The 18,225-nt window shown below is 48.9% G+C and overlaps 1 protein-coding gene and 1 pseudogene across 3 annotated transcripts in view; one reads left to right on the top strand and one right to left on the bottom strand.

Moving 5' to 3' along the window:
- The window catches only part of LOC139056185 (EGFR adapter protein-like), a 259,948-nt gene that overhangs the window by 57,724 nt on the left and 183,999 nt on the right, over nucleotides 1-18,225 (bottom strand). The gene's annotated exons all lie outside the window — the stretch shown is intronic.
- On the top strand, nucleotides 5,247-5,421 carry LOC139056481 (U2 spliceosomal RNA; annotated as a pseudogene).

Raw genomic sequence — 18,225 nt, 5'->3', positions numbered from 1 at the left:
GCCACGGGAGCAGCATGAACACACGCACGTGAACTTGTTCCACGTCTCGACGCTTGCGAGAAAACGCGTGCTGTTTTTAAGCCTGTGCTGCATACACCGTGCGTGACAACGCCGTGTCAAAGGGTGAAAAAAAAAAAATGCGCGGCTTGTTTTCCGACGTTCCTTGCGAAGTGAAGACAACAAAATAAAGGTTAAAGAAAGGTAAACTTCCTTTGTAAGCTAAGAAAGATAGAAAGCAAAAGAAGAAGGAAAGGAAGAAAGAATCCAGGAAAGATGCATCATGCTGTATTCTGCAGACCTCTTCATTTTCACGAGTAGCGGACCTTCGCGGGTTTTGTGAATACTCCCGTGAAATTGATCTCCCGAAAAATTTGCTCCGTGCGTCACATTGTCAGCGGTACCTATGCCTTTCGATGTCGCGATACTATATGCACGTATATTATACCAATTATACACATTTGAGCTGAAAAAGAAAACGCTGAATGTTCAGATAATGAATGAAACACAAACTACAGTATCATGTCCGACAGTTAACCACTAGCTCAGTGGCCTTGGCATCCCACTGCTACTGCCAAGCCCCACGCAGCCCCCAGTCCTTTTTCGATGCGGGCTGCACGCAGAAACACTCGTGCGCCACGCTTTCGATTCACCTCAGAGAGCTACAGGTGGTCTAAGCCAGTCCGGAACCGCCCCGTACGACCTCCCTCGCGGCCCCTGTATTGCTTTGGAGCGTAAAGCCCGTTCACTCAGAAGCTAAGTTTACATGAATACATGTTTACATGACTTACGACCTTTCACCGAGTCAAAGTTACTCGGACCGTGGCCACACCCGTCACTGGCACGAAAAGCGAATCGTGCATTACAGCAATACTTGAGGTACGCCAGTTTAAGAGACCGTTTATAGTGTCCCTGTGCATAGTGTCCCGCCCACACGTACTCAGTGCTCACTCCCTCCCTTTCTCCTTTTTCTATTCCCCTTTCCCCCACCCCCAGTGTAGGGTAGCAAACCGGATACTCTTCTGGTTGACCTCCCTGCCTTTCCTGCCCTTGCTTTCTCTCTCTCTCTCTCTTTACATGAACCCTACAAAGGCGGGTGGAGCCGGCTTGTCGGGCTGAAACTATGTCGTCGGGTTCTTGTCACCGCAGGCAGGTCGGACCGAGCGAGAGCCGAAGTAGAGTTGGGTCAAACCGCTTGCAAGGGTTGGGTCGACTCGTCCCGCCCGATCGTAAAAATGAGCGCGAACGCTTTTGCGTGGGACTGGGTCGACCAGCTCGACTTGTGACTCAACTAGCTGGCGTCGAGTCGGTGTAAACGAGGCTCGACACATTCAAGTATTACACGAAACCGTCCTTGGAGCTGATAAATACGTCACACGGGTCGTGATTCCGGGACGTTGAATGCGTGCGTCGTTGTGGTATATTTCACGGAGCAAAGCAACAGCGCAATAAAAAATACAAGAAACAGCGTCCGTGCGCCTCACGCCGCCGCGCACCTTGTACTGGGGCACGCAGCTCGAGTACCGGCGAGCAGGAAAGCAAAGCAACTCTGACTGCGCCCCAACTCCCCCCGGTAACGGTTCTTACCCGACGGTGACCCAAAGAAGAGATGAATATCACGTATAGCTGCGTAACTAAGCATCATCATCACCATAATCAGCCTGGCTATGCCTACTGCGGGACAAAGGCCTCTCCCATACTTCTCCAACTACCCCGGTGATGTACTAATTGTGGCCATGTTGTCCCTGCAAACTTCTTAAACTCATCCACCCACCTAACTTTCTGCCGCCCCCTGCTACGCTTCCCTTCTCTTGTAATCCAGTCCGTAACCCTTAATGACCATCCGTTATCTTCCCTCCTCATTACATGTCATGCACATGCCCATTTCTTCTTCTTGATTTTAACTAAGATATAAGAAACTGGCGTTTGTTCCCTCACCAAATCTGCTCTTTTCTTATCCCTTAACGTTACACCCATCATTCTTCTTTCCATAGCTCGTTGCGTCGTACTCAATTTGAGTAGAACCCTTTTCGTAAGCCTCCAGGTTTCTGCCCCGTAGGTGAGTACTGGGAAGACACAGCTGTTATTCAGGTATTCAGGTAGCGTCGGCCTTCTTCGACCCTCTCGAAGAAGGCCGAGGACTTCTGGGCAGCTGGAACTCGGCACGGCGATCCGCGCCGCCATCCGAGGCAGAGACTCACGCATGCGCACGCTTTACGTCTCGTGGGACTGCCATCTCTACGTCGAGTCCATCCAGGCTTGGCGAGAGTCCAACTCTGCTATCAACTCCGAGGCTGAAGCTATTTTCTGATGAGGGTGATGTCGGTAGCGGTAGGGCTCGGGTTCAATTTCATCGCCGCCGACAACTTCGGCAGCCGGGGGCTCATTCATATGTAACGGATGGGACGTTGTAGGCGATGCAATTGAGGTGGATGAAGCCACAGCAAGTTTGGAAGGTGTATCGACTGTAGTAATCGCAGGGTCAGGTGTTTTATCTGTGTTTCAAACCTCGCTGCGGTCAGGAGGACTAATGGTAGCAGCCGAAGTGGAGGTGCTGTCGGTCACAGCACGCATGTCGTTCGCTGCTTGGAAGGCCAGCGAACATGGCGTGTTGTGATTGCCCGAGCTGCATGCCTCTTCTTTTATGCGAAGCATATTACGAGAGCTCAACCCAGCTCCTCAGGCGCGGCGGTGTCGCCATGGTGTCGCCTTCAATACCACGTGACACCATGACGTCACGACAGAAAAGAAGTGGCTTTGGCTCAACTCTTGCAAGATGGGCTGGGTGGGAATCGAACCAGGGTCTCCGGAGTGTGAGACGGAGACGCTACCACTGAGCCACGAGTACGATGCTTCAAAGCGGTACAAAAGCGCCTCTAGTGAATGCGGTGTTGCCTTAGAAACGAGCTGTTTCTAACGCTCAGGCGTGCGTCGCTTGCTCAGGCGCACATTTCGTTGCCGCGCCGAACGCTGCGTTGCTCGACGCTCACCGCGTCCAATGCGGGGCGCGTAGTCGCTGCGCCGCAGCCCATTGTAATGGCGGGTCGACGGGAACGCTGTCGCGTTCCACTCTTGAAGGCGAAGCAGAGTAACGCATGAGTTGTTTCTTCGTCTAGCCGAACCAAATTTAGCCAAGCAACAGCAGTTCACCAGGCTAAACAGTGGTTCAACAACTAAAATAAAGGCTAGTATGCTTCGCATCCTGGGCTTAACCTTACCTAAGCCACAGCCATTTTTTATGCGAAGCATATTACGAGGGCTCAACCCAGCTCCTCAGGCGCGGCGGTGACCATGAAATCACGTGACACCGTGACGTCACGACAGAGGAGAAGTGGCTTTGGCTCAACTCTTGCAAGACGGGCTGGGTGGGAATCGAACCAGGGTCTCCGGAGTGTGGGACGGAGACGCTACCACTGAGCCACGAGTACAACGCTTCAAAGCGGTACAAAAGCGCCTCTAGTGAATGCGGTGTTGCCTTAGAAACGCGCTGTTTCTAAGGCGTGCGTCTCTTGCTCAGGCGCACATTTCGTTGCCGCGCCGAACGCTGCTTTGCTCGACGCTCACCGCGTCCAATGCGGGGCGCGTAGTCGCTGCCCTGTAGCCCATTGTCTTACACCCCTTGGCGGGTCGACGGGAACACTGTCGCGTTCCACTCTTGAAGGCGAAGAAGTAATGCATGAGTTGTTTCTTCGTCTAGCCGAACCAAATATAGCCAAGCAACAGCAGTTCACCAGGCTAAACAGTGGTTCAACAACTAAAATAAAGGCTAGTATGCTTCGCATCCTGGGCTTAACCTTACCTAAGCCACAGCCATTTTTTTCATTTGTCGACGCTGGTTGATGCGGTGTCAAGACAATCTCTTTGGTGGCGTCGTCACGCGCAGTTTCAACCGCAGTTGACGCCGGCGGTAAGGGGGGAAAGGCTCCAGTAGCAGCGTCCGAGTATGAACGCCGCACAGGGCACGCGACCGTAGGGTGACCGTCCCCGCAACGCCGACAAGGACGGTCACATCCGTCGCTTTCGGGGCCATGGATATACCACAATGGCCACAGAACGCTGCGTTGCATTGTGCACGGTAGTGGTCGTTGGAGCCGCACCGACGACACACGCGTTGCGAGCCACGGTAGTCAAATGTCACACGATGCATGACCAGAGACTCGCAGGTAATTGGGGACCGGGGTCGTGGTACCCATTTCCACACTAAGGAAGCGTGTGCCCGTGAGCACGCCACGTCGTCCGCTCATAAGACCCAACGTTGACGGACAGAACCTTGCCGTATGGTGATAGCGCCTGGACGAGGACTTCGTTCGGAACGAAGGAAGGCAGAAAGAGGCAGGTTACGCTGGTGAGCTGCGGGCCGACGGGACAACGCTCGCCACCGATGACAAGGCAGCCAGCATCGAATATTAGTCATGGAATCATGCTCTTGACGGTGACTTTGAGGCCTCGCATGTGCTGAACGCAGTAGACCTCAGAGAGGCGAACTGACGCGACGGCCTCCGGACCATTCCAAGTAGGGACAACACGCAAATGGAATTTTATTGAACAAAACCACATGTCACAACAACAAAAGGCTGATGTATCGAGTTTACATCTTCACATGGTATGGTCTCGTTACATAATATTAATCATACAATTTTCGACGCAATGGTAACGTGGATGGAGATGGGATTACATATTCAATACATACGAGTATGTTTTCTCTTTCCTTTTTGTTTAGGATGGAACAATAGGACATCAAGACAAAACCAAAATTTACGAAAGACCGAATTTCAATGCGCACCGCTGCTTCTAAGCCATAAGAAGGAACCCCCTCGCAGGCTCTGAGTAATACTTTATATTTCGGTCCACGTTTTCTTTAGCGGTTCGACAATTGTTAAGCTTAAGTTGAATTCCTAACAAGTTAAACATTAAGCATGTTTCTTTTTACCTAATAATGACTGCGCTCTTGTTGGAGACAACATACGTAAAATAGTTAGGATAATATTGTGAACAGGTGTTTCGTTTCCGAAAAGCACAGACACCCACATCTTCTTCCGATTTCTTTCCCGTAATGGTTGTCCTTCGAAACCGGTTCACTTTCCGCTGGAATAGCATATATCACCTTGTATTTTCTTTTTCTTAGTTTGCGCAACGTTTCGTCGGCACTAAGGTAGCGCCTGTACATACCCTGACCCTATCGCTGTTGCCAACGCTGCCGGGCGTATCCGCACAAGCCACTCAGACTTCGGTAGGCCCACCTACGACGTATTTATTCTAGTGGCGCATAATAAAGATTATTATTATTATTATTATTATTATTATTATTATTATTATTATTATTATTATTATTATTATTATTATCGGCAGACTGCTTGAAGCCCGCTTCACCTCCGCCGCGGGTCGGCCCGTTATTGCACTGCCTCCGGGATCGGCCCACATTTTTGCCCACGGACACGCCAAAGCATCGGGGGGTAGAGGTACACAGCTTCGCTGTAAAAAAATATATATAAAGAAAAAAAGAGAGGAGAAACCGAGTAGGCGCGAAAATTGGCTCCCGCTTCTGCCGCTGCCCTCCCTTTTGATTCTATGGTTCCTGCTGCAGGCAGGCTGCAGTGCCTCGATTAAAGCCTACTTTTCTTTTTTTTTTCCCCGTCTCTCTGAATATTCTCGCCCGACGCTGAGCGTGAACGAAATAAGGGAAGCAACAACAGACAAAAGAAACCGAATGCCAAAAAGAAAAGAAAGAAAGAAAGAAAGAAAGAAAGAAAGAAAGAAAGAAAGAAAGAAAGAAAGAAAGAAAGAAAGAAAGAAAGAAAGGAGCAGAGAAGAAAAGAGAAGAACACCGTTCTCAATGATGCAACCGCCGAAGTTTCTTTCCTCAGCAAGCAGGGAGGCGTGCGGTGAAAGACACCGCTTAGCGCCGTCGGAGAGACTCCTCTCTCGCTAAACGCAGGCTATACATGCGACGACTGCATTCTCCGGAGGGGCGATTTTCTCGTCGTTAGCAGCGCCGCCGCTGCGAAAACGACAAACAAAGAAATGTACGCGCAAACGCGAACGGCGCTGGAAAACACGCTTACACAGCGAGCGAGAAGAAGGCGGGATAAGAATACATATTGCTTGTTAAGTCTCCGAGCACTCGGGCTACAGCTGTAGCGGCTCCCCGCTACATCGCCTGGCCGGGGCTTTTAAGCGCAGACCGCGTTGCCGGTGCTTAACATGGCTCCAGCTGCTGAGAAAGCCCCCCCTCCCCCTCTCCGCCTCTCACCCCCCGCCCTCCCACTCAGAAACAGCAGCGCGCGGTACCCGTTCCCGAGAATCGTGGGAGTGAAAGAGGAAAGCCAGAGAGACGTTTGTTCTCCATTTGAGGCGAGTGGTTTGCGCGGAGCGTAAAAGAACTCTCAATCGTTTTACGGAGAGAGGTACCTACACGAACTCGATGCGGGGGTAAGAAGGAACCCGAGAGATTGCCGCGAACGAGCAAAGTGGGCCTCGACGGGCGAGCTTTACGAACCATTTATACGGCGTTAGCTGATGTGTGAGCGCTTTCTTGCTTTCTGCTAAGTTTATAAACTGGCTGGCGGGAGTGACGAGGTTAAAGAAAGAAAGGAAACTCAAATAAAGAGGTGCTCTTGGGCGTGCTGTTTCGACCCAAGAGGAGGATTAAGCACGAAATCATGCGCACAATGTGATAGAGACCGCCGTTTATAAGCGTCGTCACAAATGACGCCCCGTTTTCAGTACCGAAACGATTCGCTTAAGTGCTATACACCGCGTGTCCCAGCTAACGCTAGCCAAGCTGTTCAAGAAAAAAAAAAGATTGGAAAAGAAAAACACGCTTCAAGATACAGATATGAAACTTACAGTGTTCGAACATCGGAGGTCTGACCCGAAATCCTTAACGTAAAATCTTAAGGTTGTAATTTGAACTACCTGGGTTTTCTTTTTTCTTTTCGTTGAAGTTCTTGGACAACGTTAGCTGGGACACCCAACATAGCGTCGGGCCTCTTCTACGAAGAATCTGTTTCCAACTCACACGGCCGTACAAGTTTCTGAATATTGCTATAGCCTGCAGACGGAGACGAATGGTGAGCAACATTCTCGGGCTATTCTATTTGCTTCGCGTCAGAGATATCCCGGTGACATTCCTCTGCTGATGCCGGCTGTGATGCGCGTTTTTCAGCCGCATTATGCGCATATACCGGACAGCGAATGCCGATTCCGGTTCCAGTTCCAAATATGGCGAGAAAATGCGCGGCAGATGATAATAATAATAATAATAATAATAATAATAATAATAATAATAATAATAATAATAATAATGGAAGACGCATTCAAATATGCAGCAGACGACGCACGTCCTTTATCTCGGCATTTGTTTTTTTTTTGTTTTCTGTTTTTTTTTTTCACTGGCGTAAGAGGCGGTGGAATCCAAGTAGGTTCGTGAATCAGGCGCCCGCCAAACAACCCCGGGTGGTCAAAATCAACCCGAAGTTCCCCACTACGGCGTGCTTCACAATCATATCGCGCTTCTGGCACGTGAAACCGCAGTGTTTACTTTTTTTAAATTAATGCGTCATAAGAATGTGAGAACGAAACAACAGAGACAATCTGTCATGTTTGCGGTTTCATGCAACCGGTTTCGCGTGTCGGTCGCGACAAGAGCAGCAAAGTCAAATAAGCCGAAACGTACGATTGCCCTGGAAATGCACCACGCACACGCGTTTACCACGTCGTTAGGTGTCTGCGTCCAGGTGTTCTCCGCCTTTACGGTGAAGCACACAACGCAACAGCGTGTCTGCCGAAAGTTACAGACGAACACGGCACCCCCACGAGAAATACGCCCCCCCCCCCAAAAAAAAGAAGAGCGAGATAGATAGATAGATAGATAGATAGATAGATAGATAGATAGATAGATAGATAGATAGATAGATAGATAGATAGATAGATAGATAGATAGATAGACAGATAGATAGATAGATAGATAGATAGATAGATAGATAGATAGATAGATAGATAGATAGATAGATAGATAGATAGATAGATAGATAGATAGATAGATAGATAGAAGAGAGAGAGAGAATCAGGAAAGGAGGAGCAAGATCTTATGATAGACGCACAGGCGTCCTCTCGCATCACGACTGGACGCCGCACCGCGCAAACACTTGTAGCGCATGGTTGCAGCACCGCTGCAGTTTATTCTTCAATGTACATTGCCACAGAGACACCGTGTAAAGAACGGCGGGTTGCACAACAAGATTGTCACCTTGCCACCCGTTTACGACAAGGGGTGCAAGACGCGCACCTCCCGCTCTCCGCCGCTGCAGCTGCGAGGCGTTCAAAGAAGCGACCTTTGCGCTGGAATCCGCCGCCTTCCTCCAGCCCGCTTCGACATTGTGACAAGACGAGTTTGGTGTGTGGACAATGATTCCAGAGTTCCTCAACGCGGCGCTGATCTGACACGCCTGAAGGCAAAACAACGGGCGTCCCTCGAGCGGCGTCGATTTTCCGGAACGGCACCACCTTCAACGCCGTCGCTTGGGCTTCGGAATGTGTGTGCCTTTGTGTCTGAAAACTGGTCTTCAGAGCAGCTGCGAGTTGGTGGTGTGTAAACGAACAGCCGCCGCGTCGTAGGACCAGCGGATCGAGTGTATAAAAACTGTGGTTGTGCGATTGTTGGACGCACTTCTCTTGAGCAGTCATGTTAGACTGGTTCACTTCTCTCATGCAGTCCTGTTGGACTAATACTATTTTTCTCAAACAGTCATGTTAGACTGAGTTAATTTTCTGTAAATAAACCCCTTTTTCCTCGTTCTCGATGAGAAGCAGTTCTTCACTTCATCAACGATCTCAGCGTAAATAAGTTGGACGACGGCATGGGCCAGCTACCTTCGAATTCATGCCGTACTCCAATCTTGGCAAAGGACCACGGACGAAGGGATTGAGCCCCCAATCCTGACAACTGGCTGACAGCGGTGAGATGGACTTTGCGACATGGTGCTGTATCTGTGGTGAGTGCTTGGTTTTTGCTTTGACTCTCTAGGCTTCATTTTGTGGTTGTTCTGTTTAGAACAGTAGGGAAGCTAGATTGTTGTGTGTTAGCTAGGTTGTGTTTTCCTAGCTAGATTTAGAGAGCAGAATCAAGGCAGTAAAGCAGCAGTCATGGAGTTAAGGACACTGCTGAGAGACGAGTTGTTGATAGTTGGTGAGGAACTGGGCCTAGATGTACGCAAGGAAATGCTCAAATCGGAATTATTGGAGCTAATTTCCAATCAGGCCAGTGAGCAAGATATTGAAATGGGATTGGAACTTCTCAAAAAGAGAGAGAAACGGGAAAAAGAAAGAGAAAAACGAGAGAGAGAGGAACGCGATAAAGAAAGGGAGGAACGCGATAAAGATCGCGAGTTAAGAAAAATGCAACTGGAACTTGAAAGCAAACGTTTGGAGATGTCTCAAGGAAGTGAAGGCGCTCTGGGACGATCAAGTGAGGCAGAATCGTACCGCATGGACAGGCTATTAAAGCCATTTGAGGTCGGGACCGACATAGGCTTGTTCCTATGCAATTTTGAAAGGACTTGCGAAAAGATGAACTTCGGCCCGAGTACATGGCCACAGCGGTTGCTGTCTATGTTGCCGTGTGAGGCGGCGGAAGTAATCGCCAGACTGAGTGTGCAGGATGCATATGATTATGCAAAAGTTAAGGCTAGTCTCCTGAAGAAATACCGCCTTTCAGCCGAAGCTTTTCGGCAAAGGTTTAGGAGCACAGGCAAGAAAGATAGCGAGGGCTATCCGGAGTTTGCATATAGCTTAAAGGCCAACCTAGTCGAGTGGCTTAAAAGCGCGGAAGCGTACGACAGCAGAGACATGATCATTGAATGCATGTGTCTAGAGCAGTTTTACAAAACCATCCCCCAAGCTGTGAAACTGTGGGTGCAAGATAGAGGTAATGTAAACACTGTGGAAAGGGCGGCTGAATTAGCCGAAGAGTACGCAACCCGTAGAAAGTTGAACGCCGAGGAGGGAAACTGGGACGGTCGAAATGGACCGCGGAAGCCATTTCCGTTCAAAAAGGGTGCGCAAACTAGACGATCCGAGCCTGTAGACATGGCGGAAAAGCCCGCAGAAAAGAGCGAGGAGAAACTTAACGGAGAAACCACACAAAAAGAACAGAAAAGAAAATTCGAATCTGTTAGACCAATTCGCTGTTACAAATGCCACAAACTGGGACATATAGCTGTAAACTGCGAGAAGCCTAGCGTAGTTTTTTCCTACGTGGAGGAAAAGGATGAGAATATGGAACTTTTAAGTCCATATCTCCACGACCTGCAAGTTAATGGAAAACCATGCCGAGTGCTAAGAGACAGTGCCGCCACGCTGGACATTGTCCATCCGTCTTACGTGATGGTAGAGGACTTCACCGGAGAAGTAGCATGGATAAAACAGGTTGTAGAAGAACACAGCGTATGTCTGCCCATGGCCAAAGTCAAAATCAGTGGACCATTCGGGGAGCTAGAGACTGAGGCTGCAGTTTCCAAATTTTTGTCACTGCAGTATCCCTACATCTTTTCGAATCGTTCGAATCAGTTACTGCGTGACAGAGGGCTCAAACTAGGAGAGGGCATAGTACAGGCATTGACCAGAGGCCAAGCTCGTAAGATCTCGGCGCTTTCGGCTGAAAATGCTCAAGCTCCTCCAGCTGAAGCAGAAAAGGGGATAGCTTCAATCCCCGAATCCGAGCTAGGCCCGAGGGACAAAAGAACAGTTGAGGAGAGCCTGCCAGTTGACCAGCTCAATGAGAGCGTAGCACTAGAGTGTCAGAGTTCTAGCCTGCAGGAAGAGCATGCAGACGCGCTCCCAAGCGAGACAGGGTCGTTGTTATCACCGGCCTCAAAGAACTTTGATCAACTCTTACGCGTGGATAGAGAGTCACTGGCAGCTGAGCAAAAGAATGATGAGAGCTTAGCTAAATTACGTAACACAGCTAAAGAAGGCATTGCTAGGCGCAACGTAACGATACATGAGAAAGGAGGTTTGTTGTATCGGCATTACAGAGATCGAAAGGGTAGGATTTTAGATCAGTTAGTCATACCTACTAAGTATAGGGAGGACCTTTTGAGTCTTTGTCATGGAAATGGGTGGTCCGGCCACCTAGGCATAAACAAATCAAAGGAAAGATTGCTTATGGAATACTACTGGCCTGGCTGTTTCAAAGATGTAGAAAACTTTGTAAGATCATGCGACGCCTGCCAGCGTTCTGGTAAACCAGGAGAGACTTGGAAAGCTCCACTGAAGGTAGTGCCCTTAATAACAGAGCCTTTCAGACGGCTTGTAATAGACACGGTAGGGCCTCTTCCAAAAACAAAATCAGGCTACAGGTACTTGTTTACCATGCTGTGTCCAGCTACCAAGTTTCCAGAAGCAATCCCTTTGAAAGAGCTTAGCTCCACTGAAGTAGTAGACGCGCTTTTGACAGTGTTTGCACGAGTTGGGTTTCCAGCCGAAATTCAGGCAGATCAAGGGTCAGTATTCACGAGCGCACTGACTTCCACATTCTTGCAAAAGTGCGGGGTAAAGTTAATTCACAGTTCTGTCTATCACCCTCAGTCAAACAGTGTAGAGAGGTGGCATTCGGTGCTTAAGCGAGTTTTGCGTGCGCTCTGTTACGAGCACAAGGAGGACTGGGAGAACTGTCTGCCGGCAACTTTGTTTGCTTTGCGAACGGTTCCACATGAAGCGACAGGGTTCTCTCCAGCAGAACTAGTGTATGGGAGGACACTCCGTTCTCCACTGAGAATGTTAAGAGAGATGTGGGAGGAAAGAGGGGAGAGTCCAACCGTGGTTGAATACGGGCTAAATTTACTGGAACGGCTAAGCGCAACCCAAGAACTAGTCGGAAAGAACATGGCACTAGCTCAAAAGAACGCCAAATTCTATTACGACAGGAATGCGAGGCTTCGTACGTTTAACGCCGGAGACCAGGTAATGATCCTCAAACCTTCAAGAAAGAACAAGCTTGAAGTTCACTGGGACGGGCCCGTTAAAGTGTTGCACAAACTTTCAGAAACTAACTATGCTTTGAGAATGCCCGGTCGCAGGAAGGAAGTGAGGATATATCACTGTAATTTGATGAAGCCGTATGTAGAGCGGAGCGGAGTCGTTAACTATACTGTCAAAGAGCCGGATGGCATTGGTACCAAGTTTAAGGAGTATAGGGCAACCTCCAACTCTGAAATCGGCCTAGAAGAAGTAGTAGAACACTCGGTAAGCTCGCATGCTCTAAGACCCGAGCAGCTAGATGAGCTAAAAGGGGTGTTAGGGGAATATCTCGACAGATTCAGCGATCGGCCGGGTAGAACCGAACTGATAACGCATGAAATTGAGCTGACCTCTACCGAACCAGTAAGATCAAAACCTTACAGGGTGTCTCCAAGACAGAGAGAGATTATGGAGGCCGAGATACAGCGCATGCTAGAGTTGGGAGTTATTGAGCCCGCTGAGAGTGACTACACGTCACCGCTAATACTCGTAGAAACCCCTAACAAGGACCCTCGTCCGTGTGTTGACTACAGGAAGTTAAATGCGATCACTAGGGATCAGCTGTACCCGATACCCAACATTGAGGAACGAATTGAAAGAGTTAGCGCTGCTAAATACATTTCAACTATAGATCTCGTGCGGGGGTACTGGCAAGTTCCCCTTTCAGAAAGTGCCAGCCGCTATGCCGCATTCGTCTCGCCTGTAGGCACTTTTCGCCCTCTCGCACTCAGCTTCGGGCTGAAGAACGCGCCGTTTAGCTTCTCTAAGTTAATGGATATTGTCCTAAAAGACTTGCAGGAGTTCGCCTTACCTTATCTTGATGATGTAGCCATTTTTTCGGACAGCTGGGAACAACACGTATCGCACCTCAAACAGGTGTTCTCACGGTTGAGGGAAGCCGGCTTAACGATGAAAGCGGAAAAGTGTAGGTTTGGATGTTCGCAGGTTACTTATCTGGGCCATGTTGTTGGTCAGGGCATGAGACGGCCGGCTGAGCTGAAAATAGCAACGATTGGAGATTTTTCTCAGCCGCGCACGAAAACGGACGTTCGTTCATTTTTGGGACTTGTGGGGTACTATCAACGGTACATTCCGAATTACTCGCAATTGGCAAGTCCATTAACAGACGCCCTCCGAAAGGGAGCACCGAGTAACGTACACTGGGATAAGGACAAAGAGAACGCTTTCCAAAGTTTGAAGACGCTATTGGTTTCTCGCCCTGTGCTTCGCGCGCCAGACTACACAAAGGAATTCATAGTTCAATGCGACGCAAGCGACAGAGGTATGGGCGTGGTACTTAGTCAAGTCGGCGACGATAACGAGGAGCATCCTATCCTCTACGCCAGCCGTAAACTAAATGTAAGAGAGGAGGCCTACAGCGCTTCAGAGAAGGAATGCGCTTGTTTGGTTTGGGCCGCCCAGAAGTTGTCGTGTTACTTGTACGGAGCGAAGTTCATCTTCGAGACCGACCACTGTCCTCTGACGTGGCTCAATCAAATGTCACACAAAAACGGCCGCTTGCTCCGATGGAGCCTCACTCTCCAAGAGTACAACTTCTCCGTTAGATATAAGAAGGGAAAGTTGCATAGCAATGCGGATGGTTTGAGCAGGCTAATTTGAATTCTGCGTTTGAGGGTCCCGCCTAAATTTTAGGGTTACTAGTGTTAATTTTATTAAGCGAAGAAGATCCCCTCTCATTTAGCAGGATTCCCTCCATGATTGCTGAATTTGTCAGCAGGAATTTGCTTCAGAAATTGGCATAGTGAAATGCAGCATTTTTTTTGTTTCTGCACTTATGTTGTTGTTGTTTTTTTTGAAGCCTAGCGAGTCTAAAGTGAGAGCCAATGCACGTCATCTCGGCGCAGAGCCGTGTTGTGGGGTTCATTTTGCAGTTGCCTGTCCTTGTTGGATGTTTTGGGGCGGTGACATCAATGCACAAGTGGTCGCTGCGAGCCAAGACATCAATCCCCCCCCTGACCAGCAGCCGTTCTCTTCCTGCCTAGCGGTTGTCAGCGCTAGACAGTCGAGACTTTTGGGGCCATGGAGGCGCTGTAAAGAACGGCGGGTTGCACAACAAGATTGTCACCTTGCCACCCGTTTACGACAAGGGGTGCAAGACGCGCACCTCCCGCTCTCCGCCGCTGCAGCTGCGAGGCGTTCAAAGAAGCGACCTTTGCGCTGGAATCCGCCGCCTTCCTCCAGCCCGCTTCGACATTGTGACAAGACGAGTTTGGTGTGTGGACAATGATTCCAGAGTTCCTCAACGCGGCGCTGATCTGACACGCCTGAAGGCAAAACAACGGGCGTCCCTCGAGCGGCGTCGATTTTCCGGAACGGCACCACCTTCAACGCCGTCGCTTGGGCTTCGGAATGTGTGTGCCTTTGTGTCTGAAAACTGGTCTTCAGAGCAGCTGCGAGTTGGTGGTGTGTAAACGAACAGCCGCCGCGTCGTAGGACCAGCGGATCGAGTGTATAAAAACTGTGGTTGTGCGATTGTTGGACGCACTTCTCTTGAGCAGTCATGTTAGACTGGTTCACTTCTCTCATGCAGTCCTGTTGGACTAATACTATTTTTCTCAAACAGTCATGTTAGACTGAGTTAATTTTCTGTAAATAAACCCCTTTTTCCTCGTTCTCGATGAGAAGCAGTTCTTCACTTCATCAACGATCTCAGCGTAAATAAGTTGGACGACGGCATGGGCCAGCTACCTTCGAATTCATGCCGTACTCCAATCTTGGCAAAGGACCACGGACGAAGGGATTGAGCCCCCAATCCTGACAACCGCTAAAGCCCGCACGCACGCACGCAGCATACATATACACACACAGCCGTACTGTACGGTAAACTAGACGGAAACCACGTGGTGCGGGTTGCGTACACATCTCTAGGGAAATGCGCACGCGGCGTTTCCCACGGCGTGGGTGAGCAAACGTCTACATATGTACGACCCGGCGAGAATCGACCGACCCAACGTTGTCGCGATGATCGACGGCGTACGTATGCTGGGAACGGCCTTAGAAAGATGCTTGAGAAACCGGCGAATGCAGAGCTGGAGGCCGAGGTCGCCTATCGCGGCGTCTGAGATTCACGGAGGCGCGGGAACGCCGCCCTCACGTCGGTGGTTACCGGAAACGGCATTGTTTACCGGTGCGCGCATAGGTCGGATCACTGCGCGTAGTGCTCCTTCAGTCGTCTGACAGCATAATGACGTTCGGTAGGTTGCATGCTTCGTTTTGGTATTCCCGAATTGAGACTATAAGAGACTGACCCGCTGTATGTACACGTTTGCGAAAGAAACAGCGTGGTACAACGATAAAATTGAAAGCAGCAACGGAGAAGGGATAGCGATTCACTTACGAGACAAATTCATTCATCAACATGTTTTACGTCTATATATACTGCAGCACAAATGACTCTCCAAGAGAAATGTACTTCTCCCGGTCCTATCTGCAATCAGTCGAAGACTTAATCACATGTCTCCAAATTTTTCCAACCTCACCGCAATGATTACTTCCAACGCTGTCGAGTGCGTTTCTTTTCCCTAGGCGCACGGTATGTTTTACCTATAATAGACCCGCGGTTCTCTGCTCTCGCCGCAACACGTGACCTACGCAAATCAGAATTTTTCTCGCGTAGAATATAAGTACCCGCCATGGTTGCTCAGCGGCTATGGTGTTTGGCTGCAGAGCACGAGATCGCGAGATCGAATCCCGGCCGCGCCGGCCGCATTTCGATGGGGGCGAAATGCGAAAACACCCGTGTACTTCAATTTAGGTGCACGTTAAAGAACCCCATGTGGTCGAAATGTCCGGAGTCCCCCACTACGGCATGCCTCATAATCAGAAAGTGGTTTTGGCACGTAAAACACCATAATTTACAATTTTTATAATATCAAATTCCGTGCAGTACATTTGCTACATCTCGCCTTTAGCTATAATCCATGTATTTCTATCTGTTAACGATAATTTTGCCCTAACCATTCTTTAAGAACTGTGTCGGTGTGCGACCATTATCTCATGCCGAATACTACCTAGCACTCTCTTGGCATATAAGCCTATAGCGCATGTATTCCCAGACATATTCGTAAGACACCTAGATTTTATTTGCAAGTGATGATTACTCGTGATACGATGTATTCCAACGCGACGTTGCTTAAACGCCGTGTAACGTTTATGTTGAAGTCTCGTAGAAGGCATAACTTTACAACTATAGCATTTCTCATTGCATAGTTCGACGGGGCTGGCAATGAATTAGCCTCTGTACCACCTGCCACCCCATATTTTATTGCAATGTCAATTATATGCACACTCCAGGGAAGTGTTTGCCATCCGCATCGCCGTCGCCATGATGTTCTGCGTACATCCATGTTAATTCGTTATTCCCGGTTGTCACATATAGGCACATAGAGAAAAAAATTATAAAGAGAGGATGCTCGGGCAAATATGGCCTGAGGAAGTGCCTCATGATCACGTGAAAGCCTATAGTCTTCCACACAGCCGCTAGCTGGCGCGAGTGATAAATTCTTTTTTATCGAGTTGACACACAATCTTATACTTTTAAAAATTTTTGTTCCTAATCAGACTACACCCTACCCGCCGTGGTTGCTCAGTGGCTATGGTGTTAGGCTGCTGAGCACGAGGTCGCGGGATCGAATCCCTGCCACGGCGGCCGCATTTTCGACGGGGGCGAAATGCGAAAACACCCGTGTACTTAGATATAGGTGCACGTTAAAAAGAACCCCAGGTGGTCGAAATTTCCGGAGTCCACCACTACGACGTGCCTCATAATCAGAAAGTGGTTTTGGCACGTTAAACCCCACAATTTAATTTTTTTTAGACTACACCCTTTTACTTATGTAATAAGTTGAATAGTTGTGACTGCATTACGTTCTTGTGGCTTTTTAATGCACGGCATGAAGGCAAGCCTCGCCCAGCCGCAAGCCATTTGCATTTCAGTGCGTTTCGGCAGCGTGTAGCCTCGCGCGAACTTGAATACATCGTGGCTTCGCGCTAACTCCAGTCCCTGGTGCGGAAGAAGCCTCTCCTGCTTTCATATCGGCATCGTTCTTGCGTCTTGAACGAAAGGCTACATTTTTTCTTTTACCTTTCTTTGTACTTCAAACGCTGCGCGCGCTGCGTAGCTTCAGCGAAATTAGACACAGCTGCCTTTGCGTCCTTAGATCAACAGCTTAGAAAATTCTAAAGGGACCATTTTTTTTTTCTCAGGCAAACACTACGTTATATTTGGGGAGGAACGTTGTTCTCACTTCTCAGAACGCGCGTCAGTTCTGCGTCCCTTGCGCTCTCAACAAAAGAAGCGGATTATCTTCTTGGCTGACGTACGCTTATCCTTCTTATCCTTCTTTTCCTGTTCTTTATGTCGCATTCAAGGACGTCTTCATATATGCTGCTTCTGCAAATAAAACATTTGGTTGCTAGTCAGCGCTCTGTCCAGTGCACTTTACTCGGTCGTCCTGTGTTACGCTGTTCCTGTTTTCACTCTGAACGTTGTTCCGTTTGCTCAAGAGCCAAAAGGTGCCAGCGGTACGCTCCCGTCATCGCTTTCACGACCGCAAAGGCCGGCGTGAGGCCTTGCGTATTGTATTGTATTGTATCGTATTGTATTGTATTGTAGTATTGTAGTATTGTAGTATTGTAGTATTGTAGTGCGTGATCCGTGGCGAAAGTGGCCGGCGGTCCGTGACACAGCGTGTTTGTGCGCTGTGGCTGCACCTATAGGTTACAGTCATAGCACACAATTAATTACTAGTTAATTAATCAATTAATTATACGCTGATGCGACGTACGCGGGTGGCGCCAGCAAATAGTTCTGCCACCATTTAAAGCTTGAACACACTACATAAGGCCTGAGGCAACGGCATCGCTCAGCCGCCGCTGCGCTACACGTGAACAGCGGCGCTAGTGAACTTACATAAGTTTGAGATTATGGGAGTAGTGACACTGTTTCGCACTTTTTTTTTATAGTGTCAAAAGACTAAAGATAAGAGGCATCCGCTATGAATGATATGTTTCATGACCTGCGTTTGTGGCTGCGTTTCTAAAACACGCCAAAGAAACAGATTAATCAAGAACCTGATTCCAGCTTGAGCAACCTTAGTGGTTGAGTAGTATAGCATTTGCCTTGCTCAAACTGATAATTTAGTGGTCCATACTCGCTTGAATCTTTCCGTCATTTGTCTGTGCGCTATG

This window comes from Dermacentor albipictus, chromosome 2 (assembly GCF_038994185.2).
Source record: "Dermacentor albipictus isolate Rhodes 1998 colony chromosome 2, USDA_Dalb.pri_finalv2, whole genome shotgun sequence".
Classification (NCBI taxonomy): Eukaryota; Metazoa; Arthropoda; class Arachnida; order Ixodida; family Ixodidae; genus Dermacentor; species Dermacentor albipictus.
The sequence above is the reverse complement of the archived record's forward strand: the minus strand, read 5'-3'. Positions and strand labels throughout refer to the sequence as shown.